This window comes from Nannospalax galili, unplaced genomic scaffold (genome assembly GCF_000622305.1).
Source record: "Nannospalax galili isolate Female #2095 unplaced genomic scaffold, S.galili_v1.0 scaffold1153, whole genome shotgun sequence".
Taxonomy (NCBI): Eukaryota; Metazoa; Chordata; class Mammalia; order Rodentia; family Spalacidae; genus Nannospalax; species Nannospalax galili.
In genome coordinates this window covers 275,190-282,052 of record NW_008333036.1, presented here as the reverse complement: position 1 = coordinate 282,052, position 6,863 = coordinate 275,190, and positions in this window count along the sequence as shown.

The window sequence follows — 6,863 nt, the reverse complement described above, 5'->3', positions numbered from 1 at the left end:
CAACACTGATCAAGAGACACTGCAAAAACAACAGATTCAAAAAACCTCAGAGTTACGGGGTTTTTCCTCTAGAGAGCTATTTGTTTAGGACAGTGTGCCAAAGGTTATTGAAATTCTTAATAAGGACCCAAGGAACAAGAGGGAAATAAGAACAAAATTGTTTTGGTATCATTAAACTACAATAATTGATCGTTACTCATTGCAATGATCCCTAACAACAGGTATTTTATTTGAATTATCTATAAAAATCAACAAGAAAAAACAATAGGCTTAACCACCAAGATGGTTCAGCTGGTAAAGACACTTGCCATGAAACCCGACAAACTGAATTGGATCGCCAGAGGCCACATGGTGGAAGGAGAAAATTACTCCAAAAAGTTGTATTTCCACCTCCATACATGCATCCCTCCACAGTAACAAATTCATGATAAATACAAAAAATTGGGGGAGTTATAATTTAACTTTTCAACCCTGATCAAAATTTCATTGTGTAGATGTAGCACATTTTCAATATCCATTCACCAGTTGATAAATAGCTAATTTCATTTCCTAGTTACTTTGAATAGAGCAGCGAGATATATGGATGCGCAGGTATTTCTGTAGTACTATACTGAGTCCTTTGGGTATATGCTCATGAGGTACAGCTAGATCATGTGGAAGTTCTAGTCATAATATTTAAGAGAGCTCTACAGTGATTTTCATAATGGTTGTACCCATAATCCCATCAAAAATGAATAAGATTTCTACTTCCCTAGCATCCTCACCAATATTAGTTTCTTTTTGTTAATTTTTAATATTTGACAATTTTGTACATGAGAACTGTATTTACATCACCACCACTCAAATCTCTCTCCACTACAATGCCTCTCACATCCCCCTCCACTCCCTCTCAGAGTCAAGACTTTTTTTAAAGACCTCTTTCTTGATAAATATTGTTGTACCACATACATTCATATGTACACCGCACACATACAATATACTGAGTACATTAGTGGCACTCACTTGTATATAGGTTTATGGCTGACCACTTGGGACTGGATGACCCATCAGGGAGCTTGACTCCTGGAGTAAACCAAATCTCCTCCCCTCAGCAGCCGCTGATTACCAGTCAATATTCATCTAGAGGTGGGAACTTGTGAAATTTCCCCCCATGCATATTGACATGCAACCAGTGTCATTATGTAGGTCTTGGTTAGGCACACATATTAGTGAGATTGCATGGATGCAAAGTCACCCTCATGTCGAGAGTACATGATCTAGCAGGAGGAGTTCTGGTCCTGAGGCTCTTACACTCTTTCTGACCCCTTTCTTGACTAAAATCCTTGAGCCTTAGGTGTAGGTGTTACCTTGTATATTTCTATTGTAGCAAGGCACCCCATGTTCACTTATTCTCTGTGTTTGATCAGTTGTGGAAATTTCTAATACTTGACTTTTTTGCACAAAGAAGCCTCATTGATGAGTAGGACAGCTACATCTATCTCTGAATCTAAGGATAAATATTTAGAATATAACAAGTTGCACTGGTTTAGAAAAGTGACTATATTAGGATCACCTCTAGGGCCTATGACTTCTCTAGCCATAGGTACTTGACTTTATTTACAGTACAAGGCATGGCATGGATTCCCTCCTATTGGTTGACCTTAAGCAATTAAACAGCTGAGCCACTATTGCATCAATAGAGATGTTTTGCTAGGCTGGTCATTGATGTGGTTTGTAGGCTTTTTAGCTGGGTAGAATCATTGCTTGGTTTTCTCCTTTGGTAGCTTGGGGCTGGATATTTCTTACTTTACTGGATTAAAGCCTTGGTTAAACTCGAAGAAAGGAATTACTGCTTTAAAATGTTCCCTCTTGTCCCCCTTGTCTTTCTCCATCTTGTACTCCATTTCATGGCTTCATATCCCTCACCTCTAAGGTTAAGTTTGCTTCACGTTATTTTGTTAATTTTGGCTTTTATCCACAGGCATGTATACTTCATAGAGCAGGGGTGATTATTTCACTGTACCTACAGGAATAGGAAATGCTTCTCTTACAGCAGAGAGTCAATAGTCATTTTTGATTGTCCAACAAACAATGCTAAATAAAAAGTAAGCAGGAGAAAGAAACAATTCTTTCCCTCCTTATTTAATGGAATGGAATGGGAAAATCTACTAGATTTGATACAGTGTTAAAATTAACTTACAACTGCAGTCTAAATTATATTTGAGTGATACAGAAAGATAAACACAGGAAGAAAGGAATAGTTATTCAAATCATTTCACTCAAATAGAATTGTGAAAATGATGTCATACTCTGTACTACAATACTGACCTTTCATCCAGGACGTGCCCATACTTGCAATCATGGCATGACTATTTGGTGTTAAGTGATTAATTTTTCTCATTTAGGTTAACTACATTCTCTCCTTTTGTAAACATAAACATTTCTTCTTCAAAACCTCAATAGAATGTTACTAAACTTTTCATAATAATTTGATAATTAATATTGATTATCAATTATTGATTGAAAAGATCTATCTAAAATGACATGAAGACAGTTCTCGGAGTATACCTGTGAGGTATTATCTTGGTCAGGTTCAGTGAGGAGGGAAGACTCACCCTTAATATGGGTAGCACCATTCTATAGGATGGGATCGTGGATCAAATAAAAAGGAGAAAGTGAAAGGTCAAAAGTCACTCATTGCTCTGCTTCCAGATTGCAGATGCAGTGTGGTCTGTTATGCAAGCTCCTGCCATCATGACTTCCCTGCCATGGTGGACCGCATCCTGGAACTTTTAGCCAAAGCAAGACCTTCCTTCCTTACATTGACTGTGTCGGGTTTTTTAATCAGTAACTAATGCACCATTGCATTGCACTCTACTGACTTTTACTTTGGTTTAGTATTCTACTGTGAGAATGTACTGCAATGAACAATTCCCTTGTAGATATCTCCTTGATTTCTTTTCTAATATATACAGTGTATGTTCTTGTGTTTTTATCCTTGATGCACTTGCTATAGGGCTATTCCAAAATATAGTCACCAAGCTACTATTTCTGGGACACAGAGAATTACAATTTTCAACATTACAAAATAATATTAATATATGAATGGTTGCACTAATTTTAATAAATAGTATTTCCAGTACTTTTTCCATTTTTGTCAACACTTTGCATTGCATTCATTCATTAATTTTGTCATGCTTTTGAATGTGCAACAGCATCTTCTTTTTTATGTGTATGGGTGTTTTTCCTGCATGTATGTGAGTGCACCTGTGTTGTACAATTCCACGGAGGTCAGAAGAGGGCTTCGAATTTCCCTGGAACTGGAGTTAAGGATGGTTCGTAGCTGCCATGTGGGTGCTGGGAATCAAACCTTCTTCCTCTGCAAGAGCAGTCATTGCTCTTAACCACTGAGCCATCTCTCCAGCCTGGAACAGCATCTTATTACATTACAAATTTGAATTTTTTCATTATTACTACATATTTGTTAATAATGTTTCTTTCCTCTTTTCTGTTTTTTACATATTTTTAAATATTTTTATTGAGTGTGCATTTCATATAATTGATCTTAATTAAATTTAGATCCCCTCTGCCACCTGCATCCCCCATACCTCCCCACAGGATTTCATGCATTCTGCCATATATGTTAAGGCCTATTGGACCAAGCATTTATCCCCAGATATCCCTCAGTGCAAGTTCATCCACTGGAGTCTAGTCAGCCTATCTAGAGTCACTCACTTAAATAAGATCAACTTTCCCTCACCCAGTAATAACTGCTTGCCAATAGTTCCTGGGCTACAGTTAGCACCTGCTGCCCATTTCCCCCAGTTCTATGCTGAGTTTCTGTCTGACTGAGTTGGTGTGGGTCTTGTGCATGCAGCCACCATTGTTGCAAGTTCATATGAGCAAGTCCCCAGTGGTCTGACAGTACCTGTTTCTTTCATTAAAGAAACCAGAATTGCAGACAGCAATGAAAAGAGTGTGTAGACAGCTAGTGAGTTATGAGAAGAGTTTTTGAATAGAAGTTGTAGATTGTCTTCATCGAAATATATTCTTATTGTTCACCAAATTGAAAAAACTTCTTTGTCTCTTTAGGTATTCTAATCTAGTCATATATATATATATATATATTATAATGTCTTCTGTTTAAGAGAGAGGGACAATCACTCATGAAAATAGAGAATTAAGTGTTTTGTGAAGCAAAGATTATAATAATCCTGAACCTGCATTCCTAAGGAATGATATTTATGTGATATCATTAAGCCTTGCAGATGAAGAAAGGATACATAGAAGCCTTTAAACAGGGGAAACATTGTCTCTTTTTAAACAGCTTTTTTCCTCATTTGCAAAAATATCTGGAAGTACTCATTACTGTGCTTGTAAAGGTTTAATGAACTGGGCTATTTGTTCGTCCCTTTTTCTTTGCAAACATTTATCTTTGAGATTTTTCCAGCTGTAGAAGGGGGATAAACTCTGGATAACACACACAGGGAATGTGATGGATGCATCTTTTGTGTGGAAGCTGTGAGAGCCATTTCGGAATACCAACATGGAACTAGGAAAACTTATGGTTTTTCCTATTTAGCATTATGGTGCTTGATACCACGGAGCTTTCCTTCCTATGTTTTATTATTATGTTTCAAAGTATGTTTTTCTGTGAGAGCTGAAATCAAGAAATATTGTGTGCTTTTATCACATTAACTTGTGGCAATGGTGGCATCAAACACAGGACCCATGCCTACTAAATGAAACAAGGGTCCAGAGGGGAGAAGAGAAATGGATGGCAGGCTGGCACTAGACTGAAAACTACTGGAGACTGATTGATGATGGATGAGGGAGAGTATGCCTTATATGTGCGCTCCATATGGGCTGACTAGACTCCACTTGCTGAATTTACACTGAAGGACAACTGGTACAAATGCTTTACTGGATAGGACTTAATATGTATGGCGGAATACACAAGGTCTGGTGGGGGACTGGGGGAGGCACGGATGGGGAGCAATGTAAAGTTAACTAAGAACTGTTGTATCAAATTACAGAGGCTCAAAAAGATATATTTAAAAAGAACTATTATGTGCTTTTTAAAGGAGGAGTTGAAGCACTGAATTTACAAGATTAAGAATTATCTTTATCATCAAGGTTGGGAGTTCTGAGACAAACACAGTATAAAGATTATTCTTGGTCTCTCCTTGGTGCCATTGTCCTTTCTTTATGTCCCTGCCTCTATCTCCCCTCTCAAGAAGCCTCCCTTTACCTGTAGCCATTTACCAGTTTCCTGACTTCTCTAGATTTGCAGATCCATATCTAAGATTTCAAAATTAGCATTTGGTAATGAGAATAAAAATGTGTGTATATTAGAGACATGTGTGTATATCAAATTGACTATTTTCTCCAGAATAGAAGAGAAGCATGAGCTTGTTTTATGCATAGATGTATATGCAAAGCTGGCCTGAGCTGGAGTAGTCACTGAAACAACTTGATTCAGGAATTTTCTACCACTTGGGGGAAATTTCGCTTCCCCTTCACAATGAGAACTGATAACAGGGAAATTAGAACTCTGGGATTTTTATTGATGTTTTTTCTGTTACCGATTTGTTCAGTACTTTTCAACAGCCATAAGCAAAGACAACTCTAAAAAACAGGTCCCCACTGGGGACAGCTATCAGTGCTGTCTGAAGGAGGAAACAGAGAATGTTCTAAATTATAAAAGTCTGTTTCACTTCTTCATTAAAACTAATGTACATTTCAATACATATGTAAAACAAGTGCTAAGCATCATTAATCATCAGAGAATTACAAATTAAAAGTGCAGTAAAAAGTCACCTGTACCTGTGTGATTAGATTTTCTCAAAAATTCAAAAGATAGCAACTTTGTGTTGGACTTAAAAAAAAAGAGAGTGCCCTTGTAAACTCTTGATGAGTCTATAACTAAGTAGATTCATTCAGGAAAAAATTATGGAGGCACCTTTAAAAAATTGAAAACGCAGGGTCTGGAAAGATTGCCCATCAGTTAAGAATAATGGCTTCTATTTCAGAGGACCTGAGTTCAGTTCCCAGCTTACACATGGTGGTTAACAACTGTCTACGACTCCAGTTCCAAGAGATGCATGCCATGCCATGTTCTGACTTCTGCAGGCATTGCTCATCACAGGTGCATTTACATGTATACAGGCAATACACTCATACAAATAAATAAAATATAAATAAAATATTTTTTAAAATTAAAAAATACAGACTGCTTTTGTACCAGAATAATAGAGTATTGGCCTACCATAAAGAAGGTCTTAGGTTTAATTGCCAACAGAGTTAAAGATAAAGAGAAGCTGTGGAGGGGGCTTAACTATGATCAACATTTATTGTATGAAACGCACAAAAGTTCAATAAGAATATACATTAAAAATGAATAAAAAAACTTTAGGGAAGACATAGATGAATAAAGATAAAGAGAAGTGCAGCAGTTGGCTAAAAAAGAAAAAGAAATAAAGGAAAAGATCAATATTGAAATACCAGGATAGAGAGGTGGGTTAATGGATAAACACACTTACTGCATAAGCTGGGGTACCTATGCGCCAATCCCAGCACCCATGTATAAAGCTAATTGTGATCACATGGCCCTGTACCCACTGTGGTTTGAGAGGTGGAGAATCACTGGGGAGTGTGGGCTTCCAGACTAGATCCAGGCTCAGTGTGAGACTCTGTCATAAAGGAATAAGGTAGAGAATGATAAAGCAGCACATGATGTACTCATCGAGCCTCTGTGCTCAGATATATATTACTGCACACATGTATGCACAAACACACACACATGTGCACATGTCTGCATATAGGCCATATGCACATATACCACAGTCATACATACACATAAAAAAACTGAAAAATATAATAAA